This window comes from Panthera onca, chromosome B4, assembly GCF_046562875.1.
Source record: "Panthera onca isolate mPanOnc1 chromosome B4, mPanOnc1 haplotype 2, whole genome shotgun sequence".
In the NCBI taxonomy this organism is placed as follows: Eukaryota; Metazoa; Chordata; class Mammalia; order Carnivora; family Felidae; genus Panthera; species Panthera onca.
Genome location: NC_138345.1, coordinates 97,754,772 through 97,773,053, shown reverse-complemented (window position 1 = coordinate 97,773,053; position 18,282 = coordinate 97,754,772). Strand labels below are relative to the sequence as shown.

The 18,282-nt window shown below is 34.1% G+C and overlaps 1 pseudogene; it reads left to right on the top strand.

The window, feature by feature from the left end:
- The first annotated feature begins 1,419 nt into the window (after positions 1–1,419).
- On the top strand, positions 1,420–1,902 carry LOC132660288 (small ribosomal subunit protein eS17 pseudogene; annotated as a pseudogene).
- The last annotated feature ends 16,380 nt before the right edge of the window (positions 1,903–18,282 follow it).

The following is an 18,282-nucleotide window of genomic DNA, read 5'->3' as shown; positions in this document are numbered from 1 at the left end:
TTGTGTAAAGTAAGAATAAAAACTGTTATATATTAAATCATACACTTTCTATGGGGTTTGTTCATCATGACATGATATATTCCAATAAGGTCATGAATAATCCTGACTAAGCCAGCTTTCTGAAAAGAATATTATTTATCTCATTTGCTCTCTTTATATATAGAATTTTGAACACAAAGTTCTAGGTGGGCCCAGTTGGCCCAATATAAAGATAATATACTTTATATTATCTAAATGGATTTTTATTTTTATTTATTTAGTTTTTAATGTTTATTTTATTTTTGAGAGAGACAGAGTGCAAGAGGAGGAGGGGCAGAGAGAGAGGGAGACACAGAATCCAAAACAGGCTTCAGGCTCCCAGCTGTCATCACAGTGCCCAATGCGGACCTTGAACTCATGAACTGTGAGATCATGACCTGAGCCGAAGTCGGACACTTTTAACCAACTGAGCCACCCGGGCACCCCAAATGGCTTTTTAAATTAAGAAAATTTTGTAGCTACTTTGGAAATGGTTTTATTATTTATTATATGTGTGTGTGTGTGTATGTAAATAATAAATGTGTGTGTGTATACATATATATATGTAAATAATAAATGTCACATTTTGGCAGTAAGTATAGAACAAACACCCATGAAACTACCATCAAACTTAAGAAGAAGACTGCAGATAATATTAACTCTCTGTGTCTCCCCGTACCCCATTCTTGCCTCCTCCCTCACACAGGTACTACTCTCCTTAATTATGTGATTATTTTGTTACTTTTTAAAAATATAACTTACTACTTGTGTGAAAAAGAAAACTTAAAATATTTTTAGAAGTGATATATACCTGTACATGATAGTAAAGTCAGACAGAATTAGATCCATACACTGATTTTCCCATATTATTATATCTGTATATTCAACATTTTTTATTCCAAACAACAAAAAAATCTAAATAAAAAGGTATGGGAGGTATTGTTGGTACTTTCTTTATAGTTGTTTTTTTTTTTTTTTTTTTTTTGTGGAGAGTAAGTGACATAAGTGTATCTCAAATTCTCAGTGCAGTGCTTGCTGCATGCTGGATATTTTTATCATTATCATCATTATTTTATGTTGTAGTATATTTAGAATTCTTATTGATGATTTAATAACTATTTAGTCAGTCAGCATGGTTCAATCCAAAGCCTTGATTTAGTTCTCAAATAATATTTTTGCTGTCACACATGTTACTCTTTTAATTAAAGTGTTTCTTCCACAATTATTAAGAAGAGAATCATGTAAGAATGCCAAGAACAGTTGCATGGGAACAGCTCTATTCTTGTCCAAACATACTACATCCTACTCCAGTGTTTGTATGAAGTGAAACATGCTTGTGCTGACCCTTTCGTGACTTTTAAAACATTTCAGTATTTTACCATCTATTCCAAATCCCTCGTAACCACTTTCCTTTTATGAGGCCCTGCCAACGTGGCTGCGTTTGCTCTAAAACTGTGAAGAAGGTGGACCGGTCATCACTGAGAGAGAGGTACTGCACACTCCCGGGCAATAACTGCCGCGCCAACAAGCACACGTGTGAGGAGATCGCCATTATTTCCACCCGGCGAGAAGCTTCTCAGCAAGAGCGCAGGCTGTGTCACACACCTGATGAGGCCGTTGCAGAGAGGCCCCGTGAGAGGTATTTCAGTCAAGCTGCAGGAGGAGGAGCGGGAAAGGAGAGATAATTATGGTCCTGAGGTCTCGGCCCTGGATCAGGAGATCACTGAAGTAGATCCTGACACTAAGGAAATGTTGAAACCCTCGGGCTTTGCCATTCTGTCCAAACTGCAGGTCACTCAGCCTCCAGTTGGGATGACTTTCAAAACCCTCCATGGAGTCGTTTGAATCTTTCAGCTGCGCGGTAATATCTTCAGTAAACCTTGGACAATAACAACAATAACAAGAGAAATTGGAATAGAGTCCCCTATTATTCTAAAATAATTTCCACCTATAATATTTACATATTATACATTATAGCTATTTTAGGGGATTTCGCTGTACACATTTCATGTATATGTTATATAGAAAAAAATATCATTTTAACAATTTCCTATTCTTAGGTTGTTGCTTAGCAGTGAAGATGCCATGTTTCTTTCTGTTATTTTTGTTACATGCATAATTTTAAAAGATGCAGTGCTTTATAATGGCTTTGAAGAAATTATTGCCCTCAAGAATTCTACTATATTATTAATATGTTACTCAATAGGTACTTTTTGAACATTCTTACTAAAATAGGCAATATTGTTTCCTCTATCATTTTCCTCTATCTCTTTGCACTAGTTTCATAAGAAAATCTGAGGATGTGAATAAACTGTCTTAAAAATAAAATCTATTTTCAAAGTAAGACAGAAATAAACATAAACAAATTTAAGATGATTTTCTAATTATATCATAATAAGGTTCTAACTCTACTAGTACAGCTGTTAGAAAGATACATATTTATCTGATGTGTTTATAATATATGTAATATATGTTTATATTATGAAGATAGTATAAAATATTCAGGGCAGGGGAATTTTCTGAGTTTTTCTGAGTTTAAAAGTAATGTAAGAACTCCCAAAGAAGAGTGTCAGTAGATTTTCATCATAAAATACCACAACTTCTCAGTATAAGAAAACCACAAATAAGATAAATAGCTATGGATCAAAATATTAAAATAAATTAAACTATGTTTAATTTAACTGTGTTTAAATGCCTCAGATGAATAGATAAGAAAACAGTAATGTGATAATAGATAAGTAAGCACACTTTGAACTGACAGTTCAGAAAAGAAAAATATTGATATTAGCCACAAATATTCAAAAACCCATTGAACAGGAAGCAGCTGATAAAATTACGTTTTAACAGAAAGTTTTCATTTCTAATTCTCTAATACAATCCTATAGAGAAGCTGTGAACCCTGGGGTTCAAGATATATTTGTACATTTTCGTGGTCACATCTTAGGAGCTCTTTAAAAATTTAGACTGTGCGACGTAACAAAGTCTAACTTTTTCTCCTCTATGTGTGCCCGTTGCCCTTTATGATCCTTTCATGCTCTGCTTTTCAGTGGTGTCCTTAAGAAGGTCTTATTCTTGGATTTCAGTGTAACCTTACCATCTCTGCTATTAATTAACCTTTCTTCCTCTGAACTGGTTACACATTCAGTGTGCATGTTTGTCTTTCTTTGTTCTATTGAGCTGTCTGTGAAATGCAGCAGAGGAACCAAGTCTCTCAGCAAAAGGGCACCAACTCTTTTTACAGCCTCCTCCTTGGTTCATGGATTCTCAGCGGTCAGCTTGAGACCATAATTGTGTTCGTATGTCACCACAGACTATTCTCAGGGGCCTGCCCTCAATTCCTTATACCCTTACAGAATTCTAAATACCATTTCCAGTCCCTTTATCATTTAAGTTTTCAACTAAACAACTTCAAGATACAGTTCTCAGGAGAGAACTGGGCGTGGAGGGTTTAGTGGGGGGGGGGGGGGGAAGTGTAGTTGAAAACTAGCATCTGTTGTGTGTGTATTCATATAACCAGTGGTCACACTGCAGAAATGTATCTGTCCTTCCATAACATATTTCTGAAAGAAGGGGAAAGTGACATAGATAACTCACAAACCCAGCAAGTCTCATTAAAATGGATGTTACAGGGTTTGGTTACTGTTTTTCAATCAGAGTAACCACAGTGGCACTTGATTATTTAGTGCATACTAAAAGAGGCTTAACTTTCTACAGAAAAACATCACTGTTGCCATTTGTCTAAAAAGTACTGCTGTGTTCTGGTTAATTAGTTTTAAAGAAACAATCATGGTATTTAAATATAGGAGGTTCTTAAAAGTGATACGGATCGAGTTTTCTTCTAAACATAATTTGGGTAACAGATAAAGGATCAGCCTTATACTTATTTCATATGACATTGGGTCAAGGTAACTATGTCCTCAAACTACATTTATAGCACCTACATGGAAGAATGATCAAACTGACTTGACCAGGCAAACCTGACCTTAGGAACAAGTAAGGCAACTTTGTTTATAGCAGCTTCTCCATCAGTTAGACAATGGGAGTCATGGAAGTTATGTTCATGCTTTAATGGAAAGCAGAACAATGGATGAGAATTTGACTCTAAAAGACTCTTCAGAGATGGAAGACCCTTAACCACTCAGTAAGCAAACTGGTGGCAGCAGGTATCAACACCTGTAACATTAACCTTCAGAATGGACTCCTGACAGTCTTGGATCATTCTCCGATATGCGATTTCAAAGTCAGCATCTGAGTTCCTTGGAGGAATTTAGTAATGTGGCTTTCTACCTCAAAGAGCCTGTAGAAATTTTCTGACCAGAAGATGAGTTACTGAACAAGGATTAGGGAACTTTAGCTTATGCTGAAAGACAGACCATAATTGAGTTGATATTCTTGGCCTGAGTCCATTTGAGAGGTCTTTTAATGAGACCTAAAGGCTGGGATTTTCAAAATAATGACAGCGAAAACAAGCAATCAAAATAGGCTGGTTTTTTCCCCCTTAAGGAAGATTTATAGCAATTCGCCAAAACTATACTTTGTTGAGAAGTTTGTTGTTGTTGTTATTGTTGTTGCCTTTTTTTCTTTTCCTATAAGCCAGTCAAGTGTTTCTCTGCTGAGAGGTTGACTATGTGGGTGGACCACTCTACTCTTGTTTTTGTTACCTCTGACTTCTGATCTCTGAATTGCAATCCCAAGTCTGACTTGATTTTCAGAGTGCCAGCAAGAAAAGACATCAGAAATTGATGGAGTAAACTGACATACAGATTTTTCTTACTTTAGGGTTCTATCAGTTTTATTCTGAGTCACTGTGTTACATATTTCTTCAAAAATAGAGTGCTACTCTTCACAACGTGCTCTGGCCATGCAGTTTATGGTGATCTTGACATATGATACAAATAGACCTCAAAAAATTAGGAAGTCAGGGTGGAAGTGACCATAAAGTTAAATAAATCAAGAAAGGAGAATTGGGGATCGGTATCTGGAAGCTTGGAGGTTGCCTCAATTACAGAGACGAACATGCCTGCAAGAGATTGAGGAGTTCATTTTATATGTCTCAGTAAACATGATCAATTATCTTCCCATCAAATACAGCCATTCTCTTTCAAGGCTAGGAACCAGAGCCACTTCCATGGTTATAACTGGATACTTGTTGGAAAAGAGAAGTGGCAAAATGGGTATGCTGTTATATTGCACCTAGAAGAGAGATGCAGCTATCTATACACACACAACAAATAATAAGAAATCTCAGTTCTCGTGTTATTTGAATTATTTGAGAACATAAGAAAAGTTTTACAACTTTTCAACTTATTTTAAGGCAGTCATCAAGTACATAAAAATATCCAAATTTAAAAATCCCAGGGGAATCAAATCCTAAATAAAGTATACACAAATATAATTTACCAGTGTTTGAAAGAAAAATACATCATGACAAAAGTAACCTTTAACCCTGAAAAAGCAATGCATATTTAATATCATTAGATTTATTTTTATCAGTAAACATGTCAATAGTTGTCAAAAATCTGTGATAAATTGAATTAAATCATATATTTATTTTAAAATATAAAAAATCTCAGTATGTTAGAACTAATATACCTTCATTGGAGATAACTGTTCTTAGAGGAGAATTAAGAAATGTATCAATGATTGACAAATGTGTAAATAGTTTCATGTAGGTGAGCTATTGCATTAATTGCACAATGTAGGGTAAATAACCCAATAAAATGTAGTATATACTCCATGCTGTAAGAAAATAACATTTTTACTGGCAGGGATACACACACACATACATACACACATACATACACACATACATACATACATACATACATACATATATACATACATACATACAAACACACACATAGAATTGCTTCTCGGAAGACAGGGTAGTCATATTTACATATCTACTCCTATTCCTCTGCCTAAGAACAATTAAAACTCTAGAAATATATTATCTACAAATGCTAATAATAATAAAGAACATTCTGAAAGGTGAAGGAAGACAGACAGGCTAGGGACCTTGGGATCTGAGAATGACACGATGATGAGTTTCCTGGGTTTTCTTTTTGTCTCATATATCCCAAATTTGGAATTGGAAAATACAGAAACCTAGAAATAACAAGACATGCAGGCAAAAATAAAAGTTCCAACAAATGCCCGCTCTTTCCAACCAGAAGACCAGAAAAATGGCTATATAGCAAGACAGAAACTTTTATATAATGAGTACTCTATTGTAGAATAAACCATGGCACCACCTCCAACCCAGCCAGAAAAAGCAGAGTGGGGAGCCTGGATTTTTACTGTCTCTAGGTTGTAGCAAGGTGCACAAACTCCTCACCCATACCACGGAAGAGTGGTGTCAGAGAAACCTGAGTCAGGACCCAAAGCATTCATTTCTTCTAGGTTCTCCTAGGTAACAAGGACCCCATATGGTATTATTAATGGAGACTATATGGCAAGCCTGGAGTAATTGAAGCATTGTTCCTCCTCTGCTCCTCCTGGGAAAGCATTAGGGGAGGGCTCTTGGAGAGTCAAACTTTCACTCTCAGCAGCAGCAACAAGAACATCCTCCCTAACTTTGTGTAAATGGAAGGCATGTAAGATGCAGAAAAAAAGGCGGACCTTACCTCACCCAGATCGGGAGATATTAGTAGAGGCCTAGCAGGGACTGAGAACTACCATCTCACAGTAATGACTAACTCTTGACCATGGGTTATCAACAGAACTCAACTGGGGAACCTGGACTTGTACTCTCTTCTGGCCGTAATGATGTGTCACTTTGCCCTTTCCTTGCTAGAGCAGTGTCAGAACAAGCCAGCTAAAACTGGTTTAAATGAGACCCAGAGTTCCATAATCTCAAAATGTCTAGGTTTCAGTATCAAACTGTTCACTCTACCAAGAATCAGAAAGATCTCAATCTGAATAAATAAGACAAGCAAGGGGTGCCTGGGTGGTTCAGTCAGTTAAGTGTCAGACTCTTGATTTTGGCTCAGGTCATGGTTTCATGGTTGTGAGATCGAGCCCCGTGTTGGGCTACACTAGATGTGGAGCCTGCTTAAGATTCTCTCTCTCCCTCTCTCTGTCTCTCTCTCCCTCTTTCTCCCTCTCTCTGTCTCTCTTTCTCTCTCTCTCTCTCTCTCAAAAAAAAAAAAAAGATGGTCAATAGATGCCAACACTAAAATAACAGAGATGTTGGAATTATCTGACAAAGACTTTAAAGCGATCATCACAACGTTTAAATGAACAATTATGAACATATTTGAAGCAAATGAAATAGAAAGTTATGGCAAGGAAATAGAAATTCGTTGCAAAGAAATTGAAGCTATAAAGAAGAACCAAATGGAAATTATAGAACTGATATATACAGTAACTAAAATGAGTAACTCAGTGAAGAGCCTCAATAGCAGAATAAAAATTATCAATGGGAACAACAGAGAGAAAATAGACTGAAAAAAAAATGGATAGAAATACAGGCATCACCAGAATTGAGGATCGAATTAAAAAAAATAGGATAAGGCTAAAAGAGTACTTGAAGAAATAATGGCCAAAAAATCCTCCAATTTGGCAAAAGAGAGAAGAAGCTGAGCAAATCTCATATAAGATAAACCTAACAATATCAGCACCAAGAGACATCATAGTCAAACTTCTGAAAACTAATGGCAAAGAAAAATCTTGAAAGTTCTGAATGAGAAACAATATTTTACCTATCAGGCAAAAATAATTCTCATGATAGTAGGTTTCCCATAAAAACCATGAAGGCCAGAAAGAAAAGAACTGTCAGTCACAATCCTATATCCAGGGAAAATACTCTTCAGGAATGAGGGAGAAATCAAGATATCCTAGGAGAAACAAAGATGAATAGGAATCAATAAAAGAGAATATCCAAATCTCCAAAAAGCATGTGGAACATACTCAACAGCATCCATCGGCAGGTAAATACAAATTAACTCTTATATACCACATTACACCTACCAGGATAGCTAAAATGAAATAGATTTCCAGTATTAATTATTGACAAGGATGTGAAGGATCTGGACCTTTCATTCATTGTTGGTGGTTGTTTAATTTGGCTAGACGACTTTGGGAAACTGTATTTACTAAAACTAAACATATGCCTGCATTATGACTCAGCAAATCCACTGCTACTATATACAAAGACATGAATGTATAGGTTCTCAAAATCATATACAATGAGTGTTTGCAATAGCTTTATTCATATTTCCAAACTAGAAACAACTTGAAAATCTTTCTACAGGAAAATGGATGAGATGTTCTATTCAAATAATAGAATATTATGCACCTATAAAAAAGAATTAAATTCTCATATGCAGAATAATATAGTTAATAGATATTGAGCAAAAGAAACAAACACAAACGAAAATATGTAAATCCATTTACATGAATTTCAAGAATGAACAATACTTGTCAATGGTTATAAAGGTCAGAAAATTAAGAAATTCTGAGGGTATTAATGAGAAAGGAGAATGAGAGAAATTTATAGAATCTCATATAGAGTTCTGTCTCTGCAATTGTGTGTTACCTTTGTAAAAGTCTTTGAGTTCTATATTTAAGTTTTGCTCACACGTGCAGTTAAGTGACTTAAGTATGTTTTCTAACTCTGAAAGTTAAGTTGCTCATCATTTGAATTTGAGTTTTTCAAATATCAGAGTCCATGGTAATCTCAGTTATGTCATATTGCCCTCCTAAGATAAATAGTGTCCTCTGGATTTAATTCTACAGCTCAGTAGCCCTGGGACATGGAAGAGAATTTATCCTGATTAAGAACACGGAAGAAATCGTACTAATATGAGAGCAACAATTCAGTATAATTCACCAAACATTCTGCATAAAATGTCACTTTAAATGGAGGACTTTTTATGATTCAAAAATTTTAATTTCTTTGTTCATATTGAATAGCAAGTAAAAGGGTAGGAATTTTGTTATCTTCATAGTTGTGGACACAATAGTAGTACCAATAAACTATTCAAAAAGTAGGTTTTTTTCTAAAAATAGATAATTTTTTAAGTCTAAACATACTTAAAAGGTATTATATATAGGGAAATAAAACATTAAGATAATATCTCATATTAAAGTAATATGTAATTAGATGTAATATTCCCTATGGTTCCCTTCAAATTAAAGTGTTCTCTCTTGAGTTTTTCCCAATCCATTGCTCATATGGGTTACCTTGTTGTCTCCATTTTTAGTTATCTCCTATATGCTGAATATTAAGGCAGGCTTCGCTTCTGCTCCTCCTTTACTATTTGGACATTTAATGGATGCTTCCAGAACAAAATAATCTATAAAAATCTCAGTATCCTCTCCTCTAAACCTAGTTTTGTATTCTCAGCATTATATTGCAGTACCACAGTTAACCCATTCACACAGCGAAGACTATTGTGTCTTACTTGACCTCTTCCACTTCCATTCCCTTTGTATCTTGGATGATATGCTTACTAGTTCTCTTACAGAACAAACTATGGTCTCTTATTTCTCTGATTGTTAGTTTTTAAATAAATATTTAGAAGCAGCTCAAAGGTCTTTCATCCTCATACTCTTTCTTATACTCTGTGCAATATACCTATTTCCATTTAACTAATTGTATTGTAACTATGTCTTTAATTTACCTGTCTTTTCTATTAGACTGTAACTGCATGGACTATGCTTTTAGCTTCTTGCCATCAAGACTATCCCAGACATGGAGACTTCTCATGTGAATAAGATGGTATTAAAAACCCTTTAGTATTATGCATTGCACACCAAAATCGTTGTACCCCCTTTTGAAAACAGACCACATATCTGAATTAAGAGAGAACATCTCTACAAAATTCAAGACTTCCTTTGTTTAGAAATCAGGTTGCTAGGTTGCTCTTCTTATTTCTATATAATGAGAAAAACCCTTGTCATCTTATTCCAAATGAGATCTGAAATTTATGACTTGAGGTCACACTGGTTCACAACTGCTCTGAAAAATTAATAAGAGTGTCAGAACACTGCCTCACACTGTTGATAGGGATGACTGATTAAATTCACAGATATTTGGCTTTAGCAGTGGAAAATCCTTCTGTCATCTTCATTTTCTAAGTGAGCCATTCTTCCTTCTCTAGGTCATAAGATCAGTGAGATACTTGAAGAAGGTGGGAGCAATGGATCATAGCTGTACCACACTTGGAAGTATATTTGGTAGAGAAAAAAGAAATAGTGTCTTTTTTTAAAGTTTTATTTATTTATTTTGAGAGAGAGAGAGAGAGAGAGAGAGAGAGAGCGGAGGAGGGACAGGAGGGTGGGGAGAGAATCCCAAGGCTATGTGCTGTCAGCTCAGAACCCGACCACTTGGGGCTCTATCTCACAAACCAAACTGAAATCATGACCTGAGACACAACTAAGACTCAGGTGCTTAACCCACTGAGCCACCCAGGAGCTCTTGGAAATAGTGTCTTTCAGTGTCTTACAATTATTTTTTAATTTTTGTGAAAGGATGCATGTAGTATCCACCTCATAGACTGGCAGGAACCCCAGTTTGACTGAGATGAACTCACAGAGTTGTTTCACTTTTAATTTTCTAAGTAAAGAATATATACATGAGAAACCAAATATAAAATATTTATTTTTGAATATATAAATAACCCTTTTAATTTTTATTTTATAAGGGAACAATCAACACTTGACTGTAACCCAAACCATGTTTTCCCAAACTGATTTGCAGAACTCTGATGTAAGAAGATGCTCAACTGGAATAGGTAGATAGAAAGACTTCTATGATCAAACACATTTGAGAAATAAATAGCTAAGCAAAGTTGAATAAGTTCCTTCTCTTTCTGAGTTAGAGTGTTGGGTATGCAAATATGCCTTAGAAACTGTTAGCATATGCAGATTTTCCACACATATTTGAACATGGTACTCTTTCCATGGCTTCTCAAGATAAAAGTATTTTATAGAATAAATGTTACATGAAGCATGCTTTGCAAAATACTACCATAAACTAACCATATCTGTCTTTCCATTTCTTCCTAATATTTCTGCCTTTTTATAAAAATGTTCCCTTTTCATTCTTTTGTTCTTGTTTGTTTAGTTTTCTGACCTTACTAAGCGCCCACTGAGCATGGCATAGCAGGAGGTAGAAGCTATTTATTGCTGTGACAAGCTGAGTAACCTGAAAGGGTAAGGGCATAAGAAGAAATAAAAAGATGTTATTCTAAAAAAAAATCTATTTTTTTTTCTGGTTTGCTACATACTTTGTACACCCATTTCATTATAATATAAATGACTACACAGAATGTCAACCTAAAGTACATCTTGGCCCCAAAGCCCTTTTGGGTAGCCATATAAACTATTAAGGGATTTTATAAACCTCTAAACTGTCATAATCCACATAGTAGTATTTAGGTACCTGAGTTTAAGTAAAATATAAAATCTTTAAAAAAAAAATCACAAAAGAGGTCAAAAGTGCCATGAAACTGCACTATAGTTAATGGTAAATGGCTTCTCTCTCATCAATTATCTTTCTATCCCATCTATTGAATGATTATCATGTTGGATTAATACTTCAATGATTATGTCTTTAGTTAGCTTCCTTTCATAATAAGAAAGTTCACCAGTAAGTCATAATGGATAATCATCCTGAAATGATTTATTTAAATATTCAGCCTGATATTACATATGACTCATTTATATCATCGAATTAATAAGTGGCATTTCCAAGATTCAGTATTTATAATAAATGGGATTTTTCTGGTCTGAAACAATTTCCCATAAGTAGGTTAATCATTTAAAGTAAAGCATAGCATCCTGCAATGACCTTTTCCTCTCTAAATTTCTATGATTATAAATCAGGCTAAATCATACTATGCTATATTTTATATGTATCTTCTGAGACCTACTGGGATCTGGGATCCTTAAACTGTTTTCTGCTCTAGCCAACGCTCACATGGTAGCTTTTTTTTTTTTTTTCCTGTCCCAGAGAGTACAGGGTACACAATTAGTACAAGGCTTTTGCCTCAAACTCCCACGTAGAACATACAGTCATGGTGTCTTGGGCAGGATGATTTTTGAGTGGAATTATTCCTTTGGTGTTTGTGGTGCCAAGCCTTAACTACAGTAATGAAAATCCCTTCTTGCACTCTTTATTTATGCCAATCTCTATATGTATCTTCCAATATTTTTTCCTGCTTCCCCCAAACCTTTAGCATATTGGTTTTTTGTTTTGTTTTGTTTTGTTACTTTAACTATTTGATACATTTTTTTTAATGAGGGGGGGAGACTCATCTGATTGGTTTATTGACGATTACTCTCAGGCAGTTGCAAAATTTTCTTCTTGTCAAAATGTTACTTTTTCAAAATTTTGTGTATATAAATATTCGTTTTATATTGTGTATATAAATATTCGTTTTTTTACAGAATCACTTCAATATTTTTCTTTCTCAACAGCTTGTTAATTTTTCCAAAATAAAATTCCTTATGACAGGTTTAGGATGAGATCTTTAGTCATATAGAGAAGAAAAATCACCAGGGGCATCTGGGTGGCTTAGTCAGTTAAGCATCCAACTCTTGTTAGCTACTCAGGTCGTGATCTCACCGTAGTGGTGAGATTGAGCCCCACATCAGGCTGAGCGTGGAGCCTGCTTGGGATTCTCTCTCTCTCCTCTCTCTCTGCCTCTCCCCCGCACACCCACTTCTCTCCTGCAAACTAAATAACCTTAAAAAAAAGAAAAATCACCATTTTGTAGATTAACTGAAATCTGAAAAAATGAAATAAGCTTTCCAATGATATTTACCTAGTTTATGGCAAAGACAAAATTATGTTAAAACTAGGCTGTATGTTAACCATTCCTTGTGTAGTGTCATATTTAAGGGAAATGTATATTCTTTGGTCTCCAGGGGGATGCCGAGTCTTGGTACCATCAACGAATTGTATCATTTGTTCTGGTTTTATTTGCACTTTTAATCTCTTCTTGATTAGTTCTTCAGTTGTGAAATCTGGATCTATTCAAGTGCATCTGAACATTTTCACATCTTAATTTCCAAGTAGCTATCTGCTAACGATCAATCAGATATCGACTCTCCCATAGCTGTGAATTGAGCTGGCCTTAGGGTTGGAATCAGATTTCTCTAGTACTCTTATGCTTGCCAGATTATCCAACCGATTTTGGAAATGTGAGCTCTTGATAAAATTTCATTTTGGCTCTTTGCTCTGTTACTTAACGTAGAAGCCTACATAGTCTTCCGGAACTACAAAAGATGTTTTTGTTGAAAGAGTAAATGGAGTAGTTTTTCTCCAAATTCTGTGCTCAATTTTCAGTCAGTGTTCTCAAAGGACTCTGATCTGGTGAAAAAAAAAGTATTAGTCTCTAGATCCAAAGAAAGCATGTGATTGAATTGCATAAACTGTATTAATAAAAATCATTGTATAACCATAACTAAAACGACTCTTTTCATTAACAATCCTAACACATACTCCTCTGGCCCTTCTATATGCTAGCCTTATTTATTCTAAGAAATGGCATTGCTCCATAAACATGGAGCCAAAGGTTATCTGTAAAGCATATTTATTTACAAATCTCAACCCCAAACAGTAGTCTCCTTTCCCTCACTCATGTTTCTCAGAGAGACCATATCTATTACCATACACTTCAAATGAATCATACAGGCTTGATAATTTCTTAACCTTCTAATCTCCAGACAACAATCCACAAGATGCACCTGTCATCTTAGAGATAAGCATGATGGACATAGAGCAGGTAAAATATAGTAAAGACTTCCTTTTATATCCCAAATTATTTTTTCTCAAGAACTGTTGGGTTTTATTTAAGTTGATTATAAGAGATAAAAATGAGGTTTGTTAAAGAAGAGGATTTATTATATACCAGAAATGGCATTATATTCAGTGTAGATTCCTAGGGATGGAAATCTCATGGTATTTCATTAAGCTGAATCAATGTAATATATTTTTATATAGTTCTTTCTGATTTTCAATTTGATTTTTTCACTGTATTATCTTTGAGTTTCACAAGACCAAAGAAGTACACAGCACATGAACAATGATATTCGCATTTTATATATAATATTAGCAAATTTATATAGTGGTATGTTCTTCCTTAGTATGTGTTTGGTATATGCCTGTTCAGAGTATGTTATGTTGATAAATTCATTTTGTCTTCACAACTTTGACTGTCTGAGGAAGTTCTATTATTGTCCCCTTTACAGTTAATGAGGTAATCTCAACATTCCACAGCTAGAATGATACAACGGAATACAACCAAGGCAACTGGCTCTGTAGATGTCCATTATACTCTTTATATTGTACTGATTCTCACATCACAAATACGGAAATTAGGGCCTCATGAAAGGGTGACTTTTTCACATTGTTACATGAGCATTAATGTAATGAGTCTGTTTTAGATCTCTTGTCTTCTGATTCTAATTTATGAGATATTACAAAGCTTAATGAGATATTGCAAAGTTCTTAATAAAAATCAGATCAATGTTTTTCTCAGAAAAATAATGCTTTAATTTCTAGCTAGGTATCATTCATTGATCAAGAAAATACCATTTGGGATATTGGGACCCAAACAGTAGCAAATTTTTGCAATAATATAGGATGTATTTGTGGGTATATGTTATGTATGAGGAAAACCACAAAGGCTAAATCCTAGTTAAGAGGACTGAATTGATTCATTTAGTTAACAAAGATTTACTGAGCATGTACTCACCAATCACTCTCCTAGGTGGTTGTGCTATGTCATTTAAAAAAAAAAAAAAAAAAAAAAGATCCTCCTTTTGTGCAGTATACAGACAAGCTAGTGAAGAGATTAACAAAACAAAGCAAAGCAAAAACAAATAAATAAAAACAAACCCACAATAAATAAGAAAATTGTAAGTCAGTAGGAATTATAGAAACTAGAAAGTGTTAAGTATGGTAACAAGAAATCTGAAATTTAGTGTGGTCGATGCTGATGGAGTGGCTGTAGTTTTTAATGGTCTTCAGATTAGGTCTGACATTTGAGCAAAAATTGTGAAGAGATGAGAAAGGCCATCATTTCTGGGGGGATTAATATTCCAGGAAACAGGAATAACTAACACAGTTTGTAAAATGGGGATGACTGGCATATTCAAGAAATACCAAAGTGGCCAGCAGGACCAACTATGTAATTTACATACAGTAAAATGTTAAAAATATTATTGGGAATCCAAAGATGATGATGAGGGAGAATTAAACAAAACATGAGGTCCATTTTAGCAAAAGGCTTCATGTGATAGCATAGATTGCACATCCATGAAGCTGGCCCTGGTGGCAGAGTGATAAAAGATGAGATTAGAAAGAGGAAGAGAGACCAGATCTTGTACTACAATTTGGGCTAGAGAGGTGACTTTTGCTTTACTTTGAGCAAAATGGGAGGTACTTAATGGTTTTGAGGAAAGGAGTGACATGTTTTGACTTACAATTTTTTAAAAAAAGATCTCTTAATGCTGCTGTTTTGAGAATAGAATATAGATTGGCAGAGTAGAGTAGAGGCAGGGAAATGTTCCACTAAATAACTAATAATTATTTGGGTTGGATGATAATACTTTAAGAAACGAGGTATTTCTTTGCAGTGAATTGAGTAGCTTTAACTTAATGTGTGAATATGAATGTATATGTAGTGGTATGAATGTATATTAAGAAGACTAGTTCAAATTAAGACTAGTACAAACTTAATCATATATGAAAAGATTTTTGGAGATTATATCATTTGAAGGAAGGCATGCATTTGACTCTTAAAGGTATTTCTGAATAGTAACATTTGCCTTAGCCCCTACTTTATGCATCCTGAATGATGTATTTTTAATAATAATTTGTGCTAATTTTAGAGTTAAACTGAGCATTTTTGTATACATGTATACATTATAGGTTTTGGAAATTAAGTTAGATTTGCAGGAAGTCACACATTAAATGTCAAAATTAAAAACATAAAGAATTCCTCCTTTAAATATTTTTGGCAGTTTTATATGCATAGAATCTTGAAATTCTATTTGTATTATTATTAGGTGATAAAAATAGCCTAAGTTAATTACTATCATCTACACTATAAATAAAATTTAAAGTTTATTGTTTCCAAAAGCAATAAAAAGATGGCAACATACAAATAGTCCATTGTCTCTGAGAATTTACTATAAAAAATAGGTCAGGTTGGAATTCTGGAAAAATGGAACAATGGTTGGATAGTTTGTGAATCTCCTCCAGTTTCCTAATTGAACAAGACAAAACAAAACAACAGATAAATTTAGATAGTCAAATCGAAAGTTCCATGAAAATTACATAAAGTCAAATGACATAATGGTTTCATGGACTCTAAAATATAAGTGTATAGTCAAACTTGCCAAGACCCATGTGGAATCAAAAACTTCAAGAGGGAAGGCAGAGGGGAAGCAACTTGGCTCTGACCACCCTTGGACCTGAGAAAGCCCCTAGTGGCCAAAGATATTCACTGTCCAGTATCCCAGTTCAAACTGAGCAGAGCATTTAAAACTGAGAGGCAATTTGAGACCTAATTATATGCAAGAATGAGAGGAGATTCTAAAAAGAAAAGATTGATGCGGTTAGAGCTCTATGACATCAAAACACCAACATTCACATCACAGAAAAGACCCTACATTGAGGAGAAAGTGTGGGGAGCATGATCAAAAGGAGCAGGACTGAGAAAAAGGACAGAAAAAAGGGGCCTGATACCTCAGAATGCATGCAAACGTAGGTTTCATCACTTTCTGAACAAAACAAGAAAATCAGCTCTAGAGTAATAAGAGGTAGCAATAATACAAAGGCCTATAATTATCTTCTAAAAAATACAAAACACTAATCTGTCTTAAAAATGAGCCACCACTAAAGTATTGTGGTTGAATTCCATAGAAATTAGTATAGAGAAATAAAAGAATAAAGCAGAATTACATCCCTGAAAAACTAAAGGTGTAATAAAAAATCACACCCAAAAACTTAGAAAGATAGCCTAATATTTTGAACGGAGCTAAAATTAATCCAAAAATAATAGAAGCTCTAAAAGAACATCCTAAATCAGAAGTGAAAAATAAAGTTGAGAAAATGTATGAAAAATATGCAACATGAATTAATTAGAAAATTGTTAAAAAGTCATCTCAAAAATAAAGACTGAATTGGAAGAAACACACATTACAGAAATAAGCATGAATAATGCCATATGAGATATGAAAAAATGATATTTACACTTTTTAAATAAATGAAATAAATCAAATGGATTTGAACAAAAGCATTAGATGTAGAAGATAGGCTAGAGCAAGCTAACATAGCTAAAATAGGAATCCCCATACATGAAACCAAACAATTTAACAAGAAATGTAATTAAAAAAAATTGAAAAACAAAAACTAAAAACACAGTATTTTCAGTTCATATATGAGAAAGTCAACATAGGGTGACCCACAGATTGGTATATACTAGTGAAGTATTTGCTTTGAGTGGAAAGAGAAAGAAAAATTTATTTGGGCATTTAGGCAGACAGGTTATACAATATATAAGGAAAATAAATCAGGTTGTTATCAGACTTTTGTATGATACTTAACACCATAAGATAGTGCAATAACATATTTAAAATATTTGAGCAAGGAAAATTAAACCAGTGTCTTATATTCACTCAAACTGGTCAGAGGTAACTATTAGGATTATGAAAAACTCAGGATGATTTTCTTTTTCCCCATGAGTTCTCCTTTAGGAATATAGGATGCAAAAGTATCTATAATTAATGAAGAGGTTATTTATATATTTTAATAGAGAAAGGTTTTATCAAATAGTGATAGTATTTGGACTTCATGGATAAATTTAAATAGAGCTCTAAGACAGGGCTTCACAATGAAGTAAACAGAATTTGCAATTACTTAAAGTTTTAATAAAAATATTAGATGGCTTCCTAAAATGTGCCAGAGAAGAAATACTTAATCAATACTTATTTAACGTTTTGTAGAGTTTTTTAAAAATTATTTTCCAGAGAAGGGAAGCAAAAATAATGTAAAAACAGGGAGGGGACAAAACATAAGAGACTCTTAAATATGGAGAACAAACAGAGGGTTACTGGGAGGGTTGTGGGAAGAGGGATGGGCTGAATGGGTATGGGAAATTTAGCAATCTACTTCTGAAATCATTGTTGCACTATATGCTAACTAACTTGGATGTAAATTTAAAAAAATACATAGAATAAAAAATGAACATTTTAGAACATTAAAATAAACTTAAATAAATAAATAAATAAATAAATAAATAAATA